This window comes from Eschrichtius robustus, chromosome 4 (genome assembly GCF_028021215.1).
Source record: "Eschrichtius robustus isolate mEscRob2 chromosome 4, mEscRob2.pri, whole genome shotgun sequence".
NCBI classification, from domain to species: Eukaryota; Metazoa; Chordata; class Mammalia; order Artiodactyla; family Eschrichtiidae; genus Eschrichtius; species Eschrichtius robustus.
This window is the reverse complement of record NC_090827.1, coordinates 99873458-99896029: the sequence shown is the minus strand read 5'-3', so window position 1 is coordinate 99896029 and position 22572 is coordinate 99873458.

Below are 22572 nucleotides of genomic sequence, written 5' to 3'. Positions count from 1 at the left end.
GTAGCATTTTGCCTCAAAGCCTTTTTGGAAGAAGGAAGGCAGGGAATAAATAATAATTAATTTACCATTAAATTCTCTTTCAAGAATCACTTGCCTTTAAAACAGTTAATAATAAAAGTATCTACCTCATGGGATTGCTGCAAAGATAAAGTCAATCAATGAACTAAAAGTCCTTAGCACTGTGACATAACACTAAATGTTTTTAAAGTATTAGCTCTCAGGAATTCCCTGGCGGTCCAGTGATAGGACTCCACACTTTCACTGCGGAGGGCGCTGGTTCAATCCCTGGTTAAGGAACTAAAATTCCCACAAGCCGCCTGGCACGGCCAAAAAAACCAAAAGAACAACAACAAAAAAACCCAGGGACTTCCCTGGTGGCACAATGGTTAAGAATCCGCCTGCCAATGCAGGGGACACGGGTTCAAGCCCTGGTCCGGGAAGATTCCACGTACCGAGGAGCAACTAATCCTGTGCCCCACAACTACTGAGCCTGCGCTCTAGATCCCGTGCGCCACAACTACTGAAGCCTGCACAAGTCAGGCTACTGAAGCCTGACTTTACCTCTCTCAGTCTCAGTTTCCTTATCTATAAAATGGGGCCAATAAAAACACCCTCTTTATAGAGTTCCTGGGAGGACTAATGAGCTAATACGTGCAAAGTGCGTGTCCCAGAATGGAGTAAACGTCTCACTAAATCTGCCTATTGTTAACTGGGTGATAGATAGGAATTTCTGGCTTCAAATAACTTCATGAAGTTATTCAAGAACTGTGTTTCTGAAAGAGTTTTAAATGATACACAGATGAGCATTTTAAATTTTTAATAGCGTATGTTTATCTTCATATGTTAAGGGGGAAATATATATAGCACATCAAATCCTACATTTAAAGATATTCTTTCTTAGGATGAATTAAAAATTTTAGAAAGTTTACTAAGTTAAAGAAAACTATTTAGTAAGTAATAGTCAATTGTTACATCATCTCTTCCAAAATAAAAATAACAAGCTGACTGATCCTTAAGTAGAGACTAGAGATAGAGGTCTCCCTTCAAATTTTTCTTTTCCTTTTCCTTTTTTTTTTTTTTTTTTTCCTTTTTGCACTGGGCATGGCTTGAATTAATTTTATTTTTCTTAACTTTAAATAATATATGTTAAAGTGTTTTCTAAATTTTAAAAGGAGGGATGGGGAAAATGTGGCAGAGATTAGGACCTCTCTTCGTGTGTTTTTCACTGTAATGAAATTAAAAACTTTCATCTGGGACTCTGGGTAAAGGCAGCCTTTTCTAGTGCCCAAACTAAAGAGAAAGCACATCTGAATAGTAGAAAGAATGCCTTCTGCATGCCCACACTTTCTTGGCCCCGATTTCAATCCTGGTGGAAAAATTCCCTGAAGCCGACGACAGCTGAGCTCCTCACCCGGAATTCGGATGATCAGAAAAGGAAAATGACACCCTGAGCTTCTGGGGGCACTGGAGCAGCCCGTGATGCACACAAAGGCCAGAGTGTGACCTGCCACCTGTCCATCTCCACCCCACGAGCCGGGGGAGCTGAAGTCAGAGGGGATTCGAGTTTGGTGGGGGGGGAGCCACAGAAAGGGGCAGAAGGACGGGCCACTGTCAGCTCGTACCCCGGGTTTCCCCCGAGTCACAGTAAGGCCCCTGGGGCGCCCAGTCCCCTTTACCCCTTCTTTGTAAAAATCACCTCCAGGAAAGTCCCTCTGTCTAACACAACAGCTGGCCTTTGAAGCCTATGAATGGTCATGCCTAGCTGGGGTTTCCCTGGGGTCATCATCCCCATCTGGGCGCCTCATGGCCCCAAGGTGTCACCTCCTCTGACAGGCTTGCAGAGAGCAAGCAGAGCGTGTTAAAGGCACACAGGACCAAGGGACACTGTTTGCTAGAGGTTTAGCTCATGCCAGCCTGCATGTCTTCCCTCCTGTCTTACTCTCCCCGTGGAGATGTCCCCCTCTAACTGAGCATCCTCACCTTTCTCCCACCAACCTGGTCACACAGTCTTTATTTCCCCTGCCATGAAAACGGGAAGCAACTAATCATGCAGCCCTCCCTGGGAGAGGAAGGTACAGAGGAAAGAGTACTCATTGGGCCACGTTCAGGGGCTTTCAGATAAATCCCTCTATTTCGGCCACAAGAATAGGGTTGTCAGGTACAATGCAGGACACCCAGTTAATTGGAAGGTCAGATAATAAACAAATAATTTTTTAGTAATTAGTATGTCCTGTGCAATATTTAGGACATACTAATAATGCTAAGAAAATATTTGTTTGTCTGACCTTCCAATTTAACTGGGTGCCTATATTTTCATTTGCTAAATTTAGCAACCCTACTCAAAAACAACCCCATGAGGCTGGCATTATTATTCTTATTTTAAATGTGGGGAAAATAAGCTTTCGAGAGACTAAGCAACTTGCCCAAAGCCACAGTGCTTGCAAGGTGACAAGAGTAGAGATGAGATTTCAACCCAGACCCATCAATTTCAGGACACTTGCTGGTTCCACACCACGCAGGGATCCAGGCCTTAAACGAAACGGATAGATGGGATGCTAAAGCAGGAAACTGAGGCTTCTCTAAGGAGTCTGGGGGATTCTTGGATGCCTGGCTCAAAATGTAGGCAGTCACTCAATAAACAGTGGGTGGATATAATGAACTGAATTATTGCCATGCTTGGCAGCTAAAAGACTTGGCTCCTTTCCTAAAATTCCTCCTAAGACTTGTTCCTGAGTCCCAGCTCAAGTCCTTCAACATTACCCTTCAGCGCCTGGAGGGAGCACTTCACCGCATGTGCACAGGCAGTGGTAGATGAGGTCATGGGACACAGCTCCAAGAGAAGCTTTGAGTCGTGTTACATCCATTTCACACATGGAGGAAACCCACAGGCCCGAAGGAATTGCCTGGCCCAAGGAATAAACCAGTCGCCTCTTGGCCGGACAACCTTGAAAGCTCAGCATGTGCAGTCCAGTAGCCTTGCTTGAACCAGGCTGCCCCACCCGAACTTGAAAATATGTCTGCATGTCCCTCAGGGTTGTTTTAAGGAAGCAGAGGCTGTGGGGATAAGAAGAGGGAAGGGGGGTCCTGCTAGAACTCTTTCTCACCCGAAGATGAGATCGATCAGCCGATTCAAAGTTCCTTCAGGCTCGTTTCTTTCTTAAATCAGTAAAGCTCTATGAATCTGCAGACAGGAATCCAGACAGAATGCATGTAGCTCATAGGTGCCCACAAACCTCCGGGTCGCCAGGGAAATTGCTGTGGCTCTGCGCACAGGGGCACGTCTCACCCTCCTCATCTTAAACCCCAGCCTTTTCCTCCAGATCGTCACTGGAGGAGCTTTAGGAGGACAGAGGGTAGTAAGTAACAAAAAAAAAAAATGGTATTGAAAGAAAACTTGGACCCAAATCTGCAGCCACCAGGGAAGTTGACTACCTTATAATCATTTCATTTTCTGACAATCAAAGCAATAAATGCTCATCATGGAAACATTTGAAGATGTTGAAAAGGATAAATAAGCAATAAAAACTACCCATAATTCCATCATGCAGAGCTATAACCTGTCCTAAAATTATGGTGTATTTCCTAAGGATCTCTGTCCATATAATAAATGTAATTGGTCTCATACTTCATATATGACTTTATTTCCACTTTTTTTAACCTGACAAATCATAGACACTTCTCTCAACATTGTTAAAGACTCTCCAAAGAGTCTTTGTAACTTTTGATGAATCCTTAATGGACGCATTGAAAATGGCCATAGGTAATTTAATTATTCTCCTCTTGCTAAACATTTAGAGTGTTTCTAGTGTTGTCCCTAATAGAAATAGTATAACAGTCAACAACTTCACATACTCTTTTTTTTTTAATTTTTATTGGAGTATAGTTAATTTACAATGTTGTGTTAGTTTCTGGTGTACAGCAAAGCGATTCAGTTATATAGATATATGTATATATATTCTTTTTCAGATTCTTTTTCATTATAGGTTATTACACAATATTGAGTATAGTTCCCTGTTCTAGACAGTAGGTCCCTGTTGGTTTCACATACGTTTTTATCAGACTCTTGGCACCTGTTCCCTCTTGTCTAGACTCTACTGTAAAATGGCATCCGATCTGACCCAAAGATATGTGTCTTATCATGTTTTCTGCTTTACCATGCTCTACAAAGAGTACTATGTCTTCCAGAGGCCCCACCAGCTGAACTCGTTGGAGAACCACTGTGGTCAATTACAGAATAAGAATGACCCAGTCCCTTGTCAAATGAAAGAGGTTCCTACACAGCAGGGAGGCTCAGCTCTCCCCACCCCCGCCTCCCTTAAACTCAGGCCATGGTTTACAAGAGAAAGACAGAGAGACAGAAAGAGAGCAAGAGACAGACAGAGGAAGAGACAGAGAGAGAGAGGGAAAGAATCCCAAGGACAATTTTCAGACAAACTACCACACGATGTAATTCCACCAGGAACATGACGATAAAAGTCCTCAGAACTGTGCCACTTGGTGTTTTTACAGAACCGTTGCTTGCTGATTCAGTTAATGATAATGTTGGGTTCCAAATTTCCTCTAAAAGGGTCTTAAGTGTTCTCAATTTGGACAGGGCTGGCTTAAAAATAAACAAATAAGTTATATAAGTCCAAATGTTGGAGGATGAGGTTTTGGAAGTCAAGACCCTGGTGTAGGATTAAAGGGCCCCGCCTCGCATCCTGTGGTTGGGCCTCACGTGCAGCCTGCAGGGCGGAGCAGCGAGGAAGCATTCCAGCCATCCCCGAAATCCAGCTTCTAATCTGAGCACCGGCACCCACAGGAACTCATGCAGAATGCACCCCATGGCTCCTAAGAGACACTCACGGTGCTTAAAGACAGTGAAGAGAAACAAAAAAGCAAGCACAACCACTGGTAGATGATGACAAACCTCTTTTCCTTTACTCTCTTCCAATGTTAGATGTTTTGAAAGCCTTCTTTGTGCTATTCAGGAGCTGTCATCTTCCGCTTGAGAGTTGGCTGCTTACGGGTGGGAAGTGAAGTGGTTACCATGTATTGCCTTTTGAAAGTTTTTAAGGCTCCTCCTGGAAGAAAGATGTCAGATTCCCCAAAGTTACCAGTGTGGATGGAGCCCCGCTTTGAGTCCAGCTATGGGAGCCACTGCAAGGGACAAAAGAAGCCCAATGCTCTGGTGGGGTCCAGAATCCTCCTTGCACTCCTAGAGTGATGTGAATATGTGAGATGTCACAACTGAGTTCATTCATTCACATATTTATGTCACGTAATTATTAAGAGCTAAGTAAGTGGGAGGCACTGAGAGTTTAAGGGTTAAAAGATAAAGTAGAATAGGCCCTGCCCTCAAATTTCCTATTCTAGTTGAGGAGAATAAATGTGTTCACAAATAGCCAGAAAATGCTACACACACATTACCAGTAATGATGGAGACCAGGGATCTACATGGGCCAGGAATACAATGTAAAAGCACTACTCAGTTCTAGCCAGTAACTGGCTTCCTGGAACCCAGGCCCAGTGTGGCTGGAACTTCAGATATTCCAAAGCAGGAGAATGTGACTTTTCTGGAAAATATCCTGATTTTTTTTAAGTTGGCTAAATTTTTTAAACTATGCAAACTAAACAAAACGTACCTACAGGCTAGATCAGGACAAGCCACCAAGGTGAAACTCTGATGCAGACTACATTTGCTAATATGGACATATACCTACCTTTATGAAAAAAAGCACTTTATACAAGTAATATATTAATATGATCACATTTTTTGTTTTAAAACCATGCATTTACACATAGAAAAAAGATGGAAGGTGATATATTAAATGTTAAGAGTAGATATTCTGGATGGCAAGATTATAAGTGATTTTTCCCTTTGTTTTTCTATTTTTAATGAAATTTTTGCAACGAGCATGCATGACTTCAATAATCAAAATTTTCAACAAAATTTAAAAAATTTTTAAAAGGCCCAAGCGCTTTTAGATTAGTACAGATAAAATATTATGAAAGCTTTAAAAAATAAGAAAAAGAATTAAATAAGAATTAATGAAAAATATTACGAATAATAAAACCTGTGTAATAAGGCAATAAATTATGTACATTGGACATTTACAATGCTGCAGGAGGAGGGATACTCACAATGGGCTTTACAGGCATTATCTTATTCTTCACAACTTCTATGTAATGGTACTATTGGTGTTCCCATGCACAGGGGAAAGGATGAGGCTTAGAGAGGTTAAGTAACTTGCCCAAGGTCACAAAGCATCAGTAGCAGAGGGAGAATTCAAAACCCAGGTCATCTGCCTCCAGAGGCTTTGTTCACCTAACCTTAAGTAAGAGATCCCTAGAAGCAAAGTGAATGAGGAAGGCCAGGAAGATAGTGGTATTTGGTCTGGGCCTTAAAGACCCAGAAATAGTTCAACCCCTAGGTATAGAAAGGAAACAATATCACCAAAAAAGGAGAGATGATACCAGGGTGTAAAAAGCTTTTAGTCCTAATCAAGTGAGTTTAGTAGGCTAGAGACAGTCAGGAGAGTCCTAAATATTATACTAAATGCTGGGCTAAGGAATTAGACCTTATTTATAGTCAGTGGGAGCCACTGACATTTCTAGTACAGGAACAAGATGGGTGCCATGCCAGGGCTGCCATTAACAAAATTGCACAGACTGGGTGGCTTATGCAACAGAAATTAAATTTCTCACAGTTCTGGAGGCTGAAGTCCAAGATCAAGGTGTCAGCAGGTTTGGTTTCTCCTGAGGCCTCTCGCCTTGGTTTGCAGGTGGCCACCTTCTCACTGTGTCCTCATATGACCTTTCCTCTGGTGTCTTACCTTCCTCTTCTTACAAGGACATCAGTCAGATTGGATTAGAGCCCACCCTAACAGCCTCATTTAAACTTATTTCCTCTGTAAAGGCCCTGTCTCCAAACAAAGTCACATTTTGAGGCACGGGAGGTTGGAACTTCAACCCATGAATTTGGTAGGGGGAGGGACCCAATTCAGCCCATAACAAATGGTGTTGCAGAAAAATGCACTGGACTTGGAGAGTCAGAAGTCCTGAGTCTGAATGCTGCCAACACCACTTATTAGGTGTGGGACCTTAGACAACACATTAAAGCACTTTGCCCCTCCTTCATAAAAAAAGCAGCTGATGTAGCTTATCTACACTACGGGGTTTTGGTAAGGTTCAAATGAAATAGTTAATGTATTTTTCATGTTTTCCACTGCCCATTTGAAACATTTAGGGCCCCTATTGCAACAAAAATATGTTTACATTTGAATTTTAATCTGTAATTCTGAAGTAATGAACATTTGTTGAATATCTGTAATGTGGAACAAGCTGGAATGGATGTGTTTCCCAGATCTCATTTAATTCTCAAAACTCCACTGGTCTGGAAACAGACCACCACCTAATACAATCACCCTGAGGGTTAGGATGTAACATATGAATTGCAGCAGGGTGGGGTGCAGGGGGGCTACATATTCAGACCATAGCAATGATGTCACCTATTTTCCCCCCATTTTCTTCAGAACAAAAACAGCCCAACATGAGCAGTAACCATCCCTGCTCTGGAACCCTAAAAACTTACCAGTGGAAAATGTGTTATTAATTGTTGCTGATTCCTCTCCTGATTTTACTGCAACTCTAACTCCATGTGGCCAATACAGTATCAGCATAAGGACATATCCAAAGAAGCACAGTCAAAATAGCCATAGGAAATTTTTTAAGTATATTTTTAACCTCTGATTTGCATCTTTCAAAACGAAATTAAAGAGGATCCAATTCCTAACCCCCCGGCAACTCTGATAATTCCTAAATTCTCCCAAACCCAATGCTGCTGCTTCCATGCTTTTCTTTATACCCTTAGACCACAAAGATGATCTTCTCTTCCGACACTTCTCCTCAGTCTCCCAATTTTTTTATTATTTAATTCCTTTTTACAGGACAGTGGACAGGGAAGAATGAGGGCACAGGGTCATATTAATAATCGTCTATCCCATCACACACAGATGTCTCTACAGCACTGCATATAGAGCCTGACCCTGGCATAGCTCTTTTTAAAGCAAAGCTAATTTTTCACTTCAGTTCTGTCTCCTGATGCTCCCAACAACTCAGACAACTAGAAGGCAGTTTAATCTTTGCAGGGAAAAAATAAATGAGGCTTTGGGAAATTTTTCTAACAGATTTAAGGCTGGTAGGTAGCGGTAGGCACTGGCTGATCCTGGCATCCTTCTTACCAGGACTCATAGCCCATGATGCTTTATCCCCATAACAAGCTGGAGTGGGGATTGGCTCACAGCTCTGCAGTGCCCTATATAATATGAAGGATATTAAAATGTCCCAGAGATGCCCCAAAGTAATTTTCGCTTGCTGGGTATCTATTGGTAATAGATACCAATCTATCTCCAAATGCAGGACTTTTTTTTTAAGATAGTTATATTGTCTGGGGGAGAGGAGGGATTGGTTTTTTTCAGGAGAGGGTTGTACTTTTAAAGCGGTTTTCCTTTTGCAAAGTGGCAAACTTCCTAACGTGTTTTTCACCCTCAAAGTTCTGGCAATCTTTTTTGACCCCTGTGCCTATGTCAAGTGGCAAGCCCCGTGGAAGTCATTTGGAAGGCGGGGCAGATGGCAGAAAAGCGATTTCTCCCCTCAACTGCTCTGCCAGGGTAATTTGTTTTCCTCACTGATGTAAAGGAAACTGTAAGAGGGCTTTGCCCACTCCAAGCCTCTGAAACTGGAGATACGAGGTCGTATGGAGGAGGCCAGGAAAAATAGTTTTGGGGGATGGTTTGATACATTCTGAGGCCTTTTACTAGTGACCTGCAATACTAATTACCCAGCCTTTCTGTCTGAATAAGACATTTATATGATGATTCACAGTTGTGGAAGCCAGCGTCAGTGAACAGGCCATTGAAATTCAACTCTGTTGCATCTCACAACTGGATTCTTTGGATCCTCACAGGCAAATCGAGCGTACCTGTAATCCAGACAAGTGCTGGGTATAGAAAAAAGAGCATGAAGTACCAGGCATGTTGGGGAGAAAGGAGTCTGATGGTATCCACCCTGGATACAGAGAATAGAATCATTTCTTTCTGCTCCCTTAAAAAAAATCAATGTATAAGAAGTCCTGGCTCCACCATTCACTGGCTGTGTGACGTTTAGCAAGTTATTTAATCTCTCTGTGCCTCAGTTTCCTCATCAATAATATGGGGATAATCACAATACCTACCTAATAGGGTTTTTACAAGGCTGAAATGAGCTAAGCAATTAGAATAGTGCCTGGTACATAGTGAGTACTATCTGTGTTTCATAAATACACTTGGAGAAAATTGTCGTATTTAACCAAATCAAGTGAAGTAATCTGAAGGGCGATGCTGGCTGACTGTGCCCTGCAGATCTGACCCTCTCTTTCCTGCTGAATGAGCCTGAGTGGGACACACTGAGGTCAGGGCTGAACAGCCCTTCAAAAGCAAACCAAGAAGTGGGCCACTGGGAGACACGGGTCCAAGCGTGGCCATTTGCTTTCACAGACCTGCTAACGTCCACTCAGAAACTGTCAGCAGACTTCAAATTTTTTCACTCTAATACTCCCAAAAAATGAATTTTGAAAACTACACCTCTGCACACATTCTTAACTTACCTAATTTTAATTTATCATTTCAGTTTAAGATTAAATGATTGCCAAAAATCCCTATAGTATATTATAAAAATGGATGTCTGAAAAGAAAACAGTTATATCACTATGTTAAACGAATCCCTTGGAGTTATCACCCCAGCAATACCCTAGCAATTTGCTGTGCTATCACCCATTTAAAAAGGCACAAACAAGCTTTTCTTTCACATTCAGAAATTCTACATTGTTCTTTTACCTCCTTGAACTGCTATTTCTATTTCTCTTCCTTCTCAGAATTTTATCTTAATGTATTTTTTATAAGTTATGTTGTGCATCTACAACACATATATGAATATTTTTTCCTCTAGCCACCAAGCTCTAAAAAATTTTTTTTTAATCCTTCCAGATTTAAGCGTTACAAGTTGTTAGTAGTATACAATTGATCAAAACATCAATAGATTTTAACTTTTGGTATATAATTATAATATTAAAAGTAATTTTTAATGCATCTCAGTGAGATGGGTGGAGATATTTTCCCCCACTAGCTCATATATTCAGGAATGATGATTACTTACAATTAGAGAGAGACAGAGTTTAGAATCATTTCTATTCCTGTTTTTCTGTTTCATAGATGTGACCACTGAGAACTTTTATTCACATAAAAAAGGAGATGGGAAGGGAAGGAAGTCTTCCCAAAGCACTAACATTCAATTCTTTGAACTCCCTCTGAATTGCACACCCAAAACACAGTGTAATAATTCTTAAGCATCTATCACTTTGATTAGGTCCTCCTTCAATTTCGTTGAAAGTAAATAATTGGAAACCATCTGACTTGAGAAAGGATTTATTATTCAGTCATTAATGTCTCATTCTGTGTTGTATACCAAAAAGGGCAAGACTTTTAAATTACTATTATTTTACCTGTTATCCTTTCCCTCAGAGGTACTTTGTTAAATTTCTCTCAGTAAGAGTTGAGAAAAGCAAAATATTTATTTCCATACATCTTTTAGAATAGAACCACTTTAATGCTTTTATCTTGCTGTGTGCCTGAGATAAAATTTTGTCAAAATCTTGGAGCTTCAGATTTGGCTCATTCAACTGATGAAAAATGTTCCATCATAAAGCCTAATTGTCAAACCAATCAGCCAGATTAGATGTATTTCTTGTCTTTAGAAGTGTGACTTTATTTTTCAACTAAACTGTCTTAATTTTCATTTTAGAGAATATTATAAAAACTACTGAGAAATAAATTATGGAATTCATCATATACAATAGATTCCTAAGAAGCAGCCAAGTTTACATTGATGTAGATTAGATATACTTAATTTTACAACAAGTGTAAAACAGGATAATAATGCTGTTTCTCATTACTTTATTTGCAATAAAATGACATACTATTTTGCTAAAATTATGTTATTTATGGAGCCAGAAATATGATAGAAGGTATAGTATCCTTTCCTGAAGCAGTGTGAATGTGTACATCTGACTCTGATGTGTGGTTTAGGGAATAATTAAATAACAATTATGTTTAAAAATCAGAAGTAATTTCATTAATTTAATTAGCTCTCATGCTCAAACTTTTCTGTTTAATGAAATTATTTAATAGGAAAACTATACGTATCTGTATACTACTAAAACTAATCAGGTCAGCATGTATCACAATCCTAAGTATTCATATGAGGTAGGAAATTCATATATGATTTTATAAAATCAGTTCTATCTACCTCATGGAATAGCACACACAATATCTGAAAAACACAACCTAAAATTCCTATCTGCAGGTTTTATGCAATATATCATGGAAATCTTAGTAGTTCCAGAAAATATTCCAGTTACATCTATTAAGAGTTAGCATGATTAACTGGCCTGGACTGCTCACCTGTTGTCAGGCACTCTCTTTTCCAGCTAATGACAAGTCCTAGGGATGAGAAATCAGACTTTTCTTAAACACACGAATTCTCCCAACACACACACACACACACACACACACACACACACACACAGATGTTGACAATAATAATTAAATTCAACCACGGTAAACAAAAAAAGGATTATAGAATACCCATCCGTTAGATAGTAATGGCCACTATTTTAATGAGCACTAACTATGTGCCAGTCACTATTCAAAGTTATTGACATATACTAGCACTTAATTGGTCCTTACAACAGCTTTGTGAGTTGGGTCTGATTAACACTCCCATTACCAGATGAGGAAGTGGACACTCAGAGCCCACAGGAGTGGCAGTTGGGGGAGGCAGTGTGCAAACTCAAGATGCCTGTCCCTAGAGCTCAGGTTATCCGTCACACACACTGCCTCTCTGGCACATGAGTCCATTTCTCATTACTTCCATTCCATAACTAACCACAGTGGTAGGCAGAATAACAGCTCCCCAATGATGTCCATGCCCTAGGCTCCAGAAGCCATGAATAGGTGGCAGAAGGGACTCTGCAGATGTGATTAAGTTAAGGATCCTGAGATGACAAGAATACCCCAGATTATCCAGGTGGGCAAAACATCATCACAAGGGGCCTTATAAGTGAAAAGGAGAGGCAGAAGAGAGTCAGAGGAGATGTGACGGTGGAATCAGAGGTCAGAGTGATGTGACTGCTGGCTTTGAAAATGCAGGAAAGGGCCACGAGCCAAGGAATGCAGGCACCCCCTAGAAACTGGAAAAGGCAAGAAAGCATTCTCCTCTAGAGCGCTTAGAGAGGAACACAGCCCTGCCAACATTTTGATTTTACCTACATGAGACCCAGCAGACTTCTGAACTCTTGAACGGTAAAATTAAAACTTTGTGTTGTTCTAAGCCTCTAAATTTGTGGTAAGTTATTACAGTAGCAACAGGAGACTGATACAATCACCAACACACTATTAAAAGGCACTGATAAGAGGAGGGTGTGAACATTCAAAAACCATTTTATACAAGCCGATTGCAGCAACATGCTTGCTGCCCAGATAAAACCAGGAAATACATTTGAGCAGCTAAGAAGCAACAAACAAGTTCTTGCTTCCGTATTGAAAATGAAGGTGCCCCTTATCTCAGTTTTGGAATAAGTGGAGATTATCCACGGAGACGCTTTCTCATTTTTACTTTTACAAAATTGACTCTGGTAGTTCTTTGAAATTTTCCCCCTTTTCTTTGTTTCAGTGTCAATTTTTCACTTGAAGTTTTTTTTTAAACTTTCCCTTCCTGAGCATTTTTCCACTGGGTTTGAGCCCTAACTCTGCTATTTAAATCGCTCCAGAACACTGGCATTATTATAATTGCTAGTACAATCAATCATGTAACTATTACCCTGTGTTCAAAGTAAGCACCTTTTTAGCTCTTACATAATTGTTATTTCTGCCGTCAGATGGTCCTCCTGGAGCTCGGCTCCACACAGCAGCCAGAGGGAGCTTTTTACTCCAGAAATATGACAGTGTCATTCCTGTCCTCAAATTCTTTCCCTGATCCCTATAACGCTCAGAATGGAGAGCAGACTGCTAAGTCTGCTATCCAGAGTCCCTTGTGACACATCCACCCCTCCCCGCCCCATTGCCCCACGACCTCACCTGGCATCTCTCTCCTACACTCTCCTGTGCTCCAGCCCTACCAAGCTGTTCAGTGCTCCGAAACCCGAAACCCGGCAGCTTCTCTCAAGCCTCTGTACCCTGCACCTTCTGCTTCCTTTACCTATGTCAATAGTCGCTCCCTTTTCCATCGCACTAATTCTGTCCTGTCCTTCTCCAGCTCAATGAAACCTCCAATTGTCCCCGCGTCACCTGCAAAGACACGGGTAGCAGCACTTGATAGACACACACGGGTGTGGGTCCAGAACATCTTTCCTGCTTATTTTTGAGCTGTGGTTTCCTATGTCATCTATCTCGAATTTCCTGGCTACGTACTGACCTACTAACCTGCTTTCTGGTTTTCTGAACTTGGCCTTCCCCACTGGACAGCTGACACTATGATACTCACTCCCATGAACCAGCTACCATTTGCAGCCCCAGGTAAGAGGTGCTCCCAGAGGTTTCAGCCTCAGCTTATAACCATCCCCCACTACACACACATGCACACACACACACACACACACACACACACACACATTTACTCCAGATGAGGAAACACTAAGGGAGACTGATATAATGACAATAAATGATACTACTGAGCACATCCAGCATACCTGGCATTATGTTAAGCACTTTGTTTCTTTAATTAAAAAAAAAAAATCACCTGTAAAGCAGGTACTATTTTGTCCCCATTGACAGATGAGGAAACTAAGTCCATTAAGATGAAACGACTTATCCAAAGCCAGACAGCCTTTTGGTGATGGAGCTGCTAGGGCACATGACTTCAAAGAGCTCAGTCGATCAGTCAACCCCAGGACATTTTTTCTGATCCTTCTGGACTCCCAGCCACCACCACCACACTTCAGAATACTTCTCTGAGTAACCAAAGTTATCTTTGCACTTAGTTCACTGGATTCTAACTGTGTGGACCTATGTGTCTCCCTAAGAGACGTGAGCTCCTCAGAGTCGGGCGCATGTCTTTCAAACTTGAGAACACAAAGGAAGCACTTTTTGAAGAGAACGTCTTTTCTCCATTATGTATTCTTGCCTCCTTTATCAAAGATAAGGTGACCATAGGTGTGTGGGTTTATCTCTGGGCTTTCTATCTTGTTCCATTGATCTATATTTCTGTTTTTGTGGCAGTACCATAGTGTCTTGATTACTGTAGCTTTGTAGTATAGTCTGAAGTCTGGGAGCCTGATTCCTCCAGCTCCGTTTTTCTTTCTCATGATTGCTTTGGCTATTCGGGGTCTTTTGTGTTTCCACACAAATTGTGAAATTTTTTGTTCTAGTTCTGTGAAAAATGCCATTGGTAGTTTGATAGGGATTGTATTGAATCTGTAGATGGTTTTGGGTAGTATAGTCATATTCACAAGGTTGACTCTTCCAATCCAAGAACATGGTATATCTCTCCATCTGTTTGTATCATCTTTAATTTCTTTCATCAGTGTCTTATAGTTTTCTGCATACACCTCTTTTGTCTCCTTAGGTAGGTTTTTATTCCTAGGTATTTTATTCTTTTTGTTGCAATGGTAAATGGGAGTGTTTCCTTAATTTCTCTTTCAGATTTTTCAACATTAGTGTATAGGAATGCAAGAGATTTTTGTGCATTAATTTTGTATCCTGCTACTTTACCAAATTCATTGACTAGCTCTAGTAGCTTTCTGGTAGCATCTTTAGGATTCTCTATGTATAGTATCATGTCATCTGCAAACAGTGGCAGTTTTACTTCTTCTTTTCCTATTTGGATTCCTTTTATTTCTTTTTCTTCTCTGATTGCTCGGCTAAAACTTCCAAAACTATGCTGAATAATAGTGGTGAGAGTGGGCAACCTTGTCTTGTTCCTGATCTTAGAGGAAATGGTTTCAGTTTTTCACCATTGAGAACGATGTTGGCTGTGGGTTTGTCATATATGGCCTTTATTATGTTGAGGTAAGTTCCCTCTACGCCTACTTTCTGGAGGGTTTTTATCATAAATGGGTGTTGAATTTTGTCGAAAATGAGCTCTTTCTGAACTGATTAACTGTCCTACCAGGTCAATATTGTAAGTCACCTCAAAATCTCTTGGGAAATAGAAGTGGGTTTTATTTATGAATGAATGCATGTGTAAGTGAGAGTTTAATAAAATCCCAGAAAAGTAAAGTTTTCAAGCTAAACTAGTTCATGGAGGTCAGCTGGTTCTCTTCTCCCTTTTTGCAGATAAAAGAAATAAGGTCTAACCAATCTTGAAACCTGGTCCTTAATATGTTCTGTGTTTGGCCCACATTATTTTTTTAAGTTGAGTCAATATTTTTAAATTGTATGCTTACACATACACACAGACACACACAGAAAGGGTTCTGTTGGTTCTAGTTCTGTTGAAGTACTGAAATATCTGACAGCCTCTAGGTACATACCAAGAGAAATGAAAACATCTGTCTATAGAAAAACTTGTACATGAATGGTCATAGCAACGTTATTCATAATAGCCCCAAAGTAGAAACAGTCCAAAATTCCATCAACTAATGAATGGATAAATGAAATGTGGTAGATCTACACAATGGAATACTATTCAGCAATAAAAAGGAATGAAGTACTGATACAAGCTGCAACGTGGATGAACCTTGAAACATTATACCAAGTGAATGAAGCAGGTCACAAAAGACCCAATATTGTACGGTTCTATTCATATGAAATGTCCAGAATAGGCAAATCTATAGAGACAGAAAGCAGATTAGTAGCTTCGTAGGACTGGGGGAAAGCAGGAATGGGGAGTGGCTGCTAATGGGTATGGGGTTTCTTTTTAGAGTGATGAAAGTGTTCTAGAATTGAGTGTGGCAATGGTTGGCACAACTCTGTGAATATACTAAAAAACAACCCACAGAATTGTTTAAAATATATGTAGACATATATGCACGTGTTGATAGAGATATAGATCTATAGCAATAGTGGATTTTATTGGCTTGCTCTAAGTAGCAGATGCCCCTTTAATGAATCATGATTCCTCCAGTTCTCCACAATCTCCACCTCTCCCCATGCCCAACTCCAAGCTTGCCCAATTCCCTCAATGATGTTTTCTGCCTGGCCCAGGAATTTGAGTTTTCAGCTTCTGGTCAAGACCATCATGGAATCTCCAAGTTGGAAAAGATGTCACCAGTCTGACCTCCCCACAAAACAGGACAAAAGGAGTCCTCATTCACACCCCAGGTGTCCTCTTCTTGACTGTCACCCTGCATTTGAACTCTTTCAGTGAGGAGCATTCACAACTTAGTAAGGCAACTCGCTATTGTTGTTGCTATTGTCATGACCACTAATGACATTTATGACATGATCCAGAATTTACAAAATGCTTTATCTTGCTTGATCACCATAACAAACCTGAGAATTACTGTCATCCACATTTTACAGGTAAGCACATTGAGAAATTGGGGGACCTGTCCAAGGACATGGAATTTGAGCTCAGATTTTCTGACTTCAAATTCCATGCCTTTTTAGTATGAAATATTTCAAAATACATAAAAGTAGTAAATCATACAGCAGACATCCAGGTACCCACGCCTGAGATTCTGCACTGGCTTCAGAGCTCCCCAGCTCTCTCCACTGTGTCACTGATGTCACAGTGTTCTCTATCCTGTACAAGGATCTACTATCCTGGAGAGGACCAGATCACCCCACTGAGGTGTGTAGAATTAAGTACAATCCCTCTATCATGGAGAGCCCTTTTTCCTTCATTTTACGTTAATGTTTATGGGGATTTCCTTGGTTCGAACTAATTGTTTGGAAGAGAAAGAGGACCCCAAGGGAAGAATGATATAGAAATATTTGATGAATGTTCTTACCTTAACATCTGCCATCAGTAACAGTCTCTCCCTCTCTCTGTTTTTCTAACAAGTGGTAATCTTCCTTTCAAAAACTCCACGAAATTGACCCAATTGTTTTGCTATACTGCAGTACAGCTGCGTCAAATAAGTGGACTTAACCAAGGTGGGTATGGGCAAGGTTGTGGTGAAACCAATGGTTTGGATGTGCTAGAATCTACTAACAGTTGGGGAAACAGCATGATGGGGGGGGGGGCGAGGAATCAGGGGAAGCTTTCCTGACTCCACTGTCCATCAGCTGTCGCACATACAAGGGGTTGGTGACCCCGGGCCTCCTTTCCATCATCTGTAAAATGGAGACAGGAACGCAGGCTGGACCCCTTTTACTCCTGCCCCAGCCTGGTCCGGGTGTGCTCCACCAGCCAGCACAGTTAAGGAAGAATCACCCCATGCCTGGCAATTCGACTCATTACGTGAGTTGAATGCAATCAGAGGGCTGAGATGTCAGCTCAAGATGAGTCATTTGGCTCAAGAGATAATTGTCAGTGGTCCTAGCAACACCCTCCACCGCCAATAGCCGTTTCATTTGATCTCCGCGTTGATGCTCAAGCCACAGATTTCCTGGGCCTGCAGCCTCCGAGGAAATGGAAGCCAAACAGCAGATGATTCATATTTCCTCTGACGTAGCAAGAGAGAAACTACCTGGTGCAGAAATTGCTACCAACCTTTCAAGGCCCTGGCCTGAGCTGCTCCCTCCACTTCCTCGGCTGATGGGTCCGGAGGCTGCCTGGCTTTAACTGGCTTCTCTCCAAAGAGAGAGAGAGAGAGAAAGATGAGAGGAGAAGAGAGAGGACTTAACATTTATTAAGTGCCCATCATGAGCCAGGTCTGGCCCCATCAGCCACCTTACATATACAGTCTCATGTAATTGCACTCATACTGTGAGGCAGACATTAGATGCTCCCTGCTATACTGTACATTTGCTTACTCATTGTCTGTTTCCCTCACTAAATAATAAGCTCCAGGAAGGCAAAGACTTTATTTGGTTCATGGCTATATGTCCAGTTTCAAGAACTAGGACATAATAACATATAATAATTATAGGTAACACTTACACCAGATACTGTTCTAAGTGCTTTCACACAACTGAAGCAAAGAGTAATAATAATAATAATAGTAATAGCTACCACTTATCTTGTGCCAAACACTTCTATTTTCCTACATTAACTCAATTATTTCTCATAACAACCCTGTGATGGAAAAACTACTCTCTCCACTTTCCAGATGATGAAACTGACACAGAGGGGAAAAAAAATTGTCTTGCCTGTTTCCCTACAGCTAAAGAGCTGTGGAACCGGAAATACATAAATAAGTAAATAAATAAATAAATAAATTTTTAAAATTAAAAACAAAAAGAGCTATGGAACCAGGATTCAAATCCAGGCCACCAGCCTTTGATTTTAACCATGATGCTATTCTGCCTCTCTCCTGATGGATATTCAATAAATATTTGTTGAATGAATGATCATACCCATTTTACAGATGCATAAACTCAGCCTCTTACTAAAGTCCCACAACTTGTAGAACCAGTTAGGTTGCAAACCGAGAACTGTCTGATCACAAACTACTACAACCATAGCCTGTAAAATTCTTTTTTAAAAAAATTATGGTAAAATATACATAACATAAAATTGCATTGTATTGTAACCATTTTTAAGTTACAGTTCTGTGGCATTAAGTATATTCACATTGTAGTGTGACCATCATCACCATCCATCTTCAGAACTTTTGCATCTTCCCCAGCTGAAACTCTGTACCCATTAAACATGAACTCCCCTTTCCTATAAAGTTCTTCACAGGGGAGGAATTCGGCCAGGGTTAGACGCTGGACTGGGAAATCAGCTGTGTGGAATGATTAGAGAGGAACAGAAAAGAATTCCTACCTTGAAATTTGCTTTCCTGTTAGCAATTATAAATCTGAACATTCTACCACTAAGGAGTCATTTGTTCTTGCAGTTTTTAAAGATTTTGAGGCCTTTGAGAGCACAGAGAGGGGGTTAGGCCATCGAGCTGCTTTCAACAGAAGTATGTGGAGGGATCCAGGGAAGGCTCAAAGGGAAGATTGGAAGACTGGCACCAAGAAACTGTCTTCCCCCCTAGCTTCTCTGGGCCTGCCTTCTTTCATTCACTCATCAAGTATGGAGGAGTACCCGCCAGGTTCCAAGCGCTGCTGAAGCCCCGGGGATACACCAGTGAGCATTATCGTGGGGGCCACTGAAGAGTAAGCAGTGTGACCCTCCATGCTCTGGAAGAAGAGGTGCTCGAACTCTGGGAACACACAAGAGGCGTTCAAGCCTTTCTAGGAGAAGCAACATCCAAGCAGAGACCTCAAGTCTGAGTAAGGCTTAGCTGGATGAAGGAGGCTGGGGGAAAGTGGAGAGAGGGCAGGGAGAGTGTTCCAGGGAAAAGGGAACAGTATGCGTAAGACCAGAATGCCAGATACCTACGTGAGGAAGTGCCCAGTGATGAAGGAGGTGGGGTGAGGTATGACGTGGGAAGAGCATAGAGAGAAAGAAGGCTCAGGTGGTGGGCAGGGCCTTGTAATCCCAATGAAGGAATATGGACTTTGTCCTGACAGCAACTTGGAGCTGCAGAAGGATTTTAAGCTGGAAGGTGGCATAATCAGGTTTGCATGTCAGAAAATGTGGAAGACGGAAAGGGAGGAGGGAAAGAACTGAGAACAGGGAGACCCAGGTAGGAGGTGATTGTGTAAATCAGGCCAGAGATGAGTGTTCTCTGAACCAGGAGAGTGACCACAGCAGAGATGCAGATGGTGGGCAGGTTCAAGAGGAACTGTGGGAACAGAATTATCAGGACTCAGCGCTTGCAGGGAGATGGGGAGAGAGAGAGAGGTGTCACAAATGATGCCTGGGTTTCTAGTGCGGATAACTGAATGGGTGGTGGTTACTTGCAGCCATTCACTGAGATAAAGGGGCTGGTTTGGGGGGGAAGTTTATCAGTTCCATTTTGGACAAGTTCAACTGAGAGTCTTGTGAAACACTCAAGGGAAGATGTCAAGGAGTACCGGGGAAAGGAACCAAGAGGTCCTGCTGGTGTGATTCGCCCCTCCTGTGTATGCCAGGGTCAGACAGGGTGAGGAAGGATGCTAAAAGCACAGGTCAGCTGCTAACTAACAGGTACCCACTAACACACACGCACACACATACACGCGTGCACACACTCCCTATATATATACTTGTATATATAATATACACACAGTCAGAATGGAACACCAGACAGTGTTGCTGTGAGACAATTCATCTAGGTCAGTTTGAAGGTCTAGAGTGAATCTTCAGGGGATGAGGAGGCAGGACGAAGAAAATCCCTGGAATGAGCTCTATAGTTTCAGTCTGCTGCTGTTTATACATTTCTTGATCACAGATACTTTATTTCTGCGTTAGCAACTCTGGCACAGATTCGAACCATTCAAAAACCCGGCAAGTGGTTTCTCTTTGGGGTGATGAAAATGTTCTGGAATCAGATAGTGGTGATGATCACACAACCTTGGGAACATACTAAAAACCACTGAAATGTACACTTTTAAAGGTGTATTTTATGGTATATGAATGAGAGCTCAATAAAAAGAATTCTTCATATTAAAAAAAAAAACACACACACAAATCCTGGCCAGTATCATTCAGTCACAGTGACTGTGCTCTTTTCTTTTGTAAGTGTCTCTGGTTGGGCGAGTGCCCTGTGATTTATTCTTTCAATGACTGAGGGCGGTGCCAGCCACCCTCCAGTAGCCTTTCCACCTCAAGTCCTGATGGATCTCATTTCCCCTCCTCCGCCTCAAGGACAGAGCCTGGAGACCTGGCAGTAGGTGCATTTGCTATTGAGGAATTTAAAACATTGTAAGGAAAGTAGGGTGTTGAATGAAGTTAGTAAAGGTCTTAGAAATATATTTTTACATTCAAAGCTATGAAACAAGATTTCAAATGAAGAAGATATTATTGACATTTTACTCAACTGATCTCCGTAGCTATTTTTAGGTGCTGTACTTAATGCTTTACAGATGTACTTGAATCATCATAGCAACTCCTTGAAATAGGTAGTATGGGGACTTCCCTGGTGGTCCAGTGGTTAGGACTCCACGCTTCCACTGCAGGGGACACAGCTTCAATCCCTGGTTGGGGAACTAAGATCCTGCATGCTGCGTGGCATGGCCAAAAAAAATAAAATAAAATAAAATAAAATTTTTAAAAATAAAGTTAAATTAAAAGAAAAAGGTAGTATATCATACCATGAGGAAACTGAGGCATAGACAAATGACTAGCTTCACCAAGCTCCACAGCTAATGGCAGAGCCCAGATTTGAACCCAGGCAATGGATTCCAGTGCCCATTGTACTGTTTCCTCTCATATGATAGGCACCCAGAAATCACTTCATTCTCCTCATCTTCGGATCTCAGCTTAGACCTTGTTTCATCTCAGAAGGTTCCTTGACCCCTTGATTAAGTGCCCCTCCTCTATGGCTCTCTAGTGCCTGTATTTCTCCACTTGCATTATTGATCACCCTAGGCCATAATTGCCTATTTACTCAGCTGTACCAATTGTAAGTGGTGTGAGGGCAGGAATCACATCCACCTTGTTCTCTGATCTATCCCCAGGGCCTGGCATATGGATGGTTTTCCAAAGTGAAATTGAATGAGTGAATGAATTCCATTTACCATCTTTTACTCTTAAGAGACTGTTCAGGATCTCCCTACTCTGTAATTTCCAAAAACTTTGGAAATTCATTTTTATTTGTTATGGATAATGCACATAATGTAAAGCTCCTCTCCCCCAATGGGTTCTCTTTCCAAATGTTCGATGCTTTTTATATTTTGTAACTCAGACTTGTTGACTATTTTTTGCCTCTGGGGTCTGTCCTCCTGGTTTTAATTGTGATCCCAAACTTGTGATGTAATTGGGATGTTGGAGATAGAAAAAAGATGGTTTAACTTTTCCTTAGCTGGGTGACATACCTGAGTAGGTATTTCTTAATTCCCTCTCTGGTACTCAAGGTTAAAGAGCTTTAGCTCTGTTATGAGAGCTTTGTGCCAAAAAACATGTCATGGACCTCCCATTACAGGTGCCTCCATCCCTCTCCCCAAGAGGGCATCAGTGTGACTCCAAGGACCACGTGGGCTTTGCCCTCATTTTCCATGTATTACTCCCACAGCTTCATTGCAAAACCTCCACCCTTCCCTGCCTTTACCTCTGCCTCGTATTTCCACCCCCAACAGGCATGACTCACAACTCATGGTCTCTGGGAACAAAACGGACATTGAAGTAAATCTCAAAGCAACAGGTGTAGATGGTTCTGTGACACCCTGGAGTACAAAAAAATGCCACATTTCTTTAATGTTCTCAACCAAATTAAACCTTTATCATGCCCTCCATTCAAAAAGATCAAGAGTTGCCAAATCCCAGCAATTTCCCATGATTTATCCTTGCCCCCTACACCACATAAGAAACTCGGGGCTTACACAGAACAGAAATTTAGGGAAGGTCCCTGGTCCTCCATCCATCTTTTCAATGATACCCAGGAGCTGCTAGTACAAAATGTCATGGTAATTTTTTCAG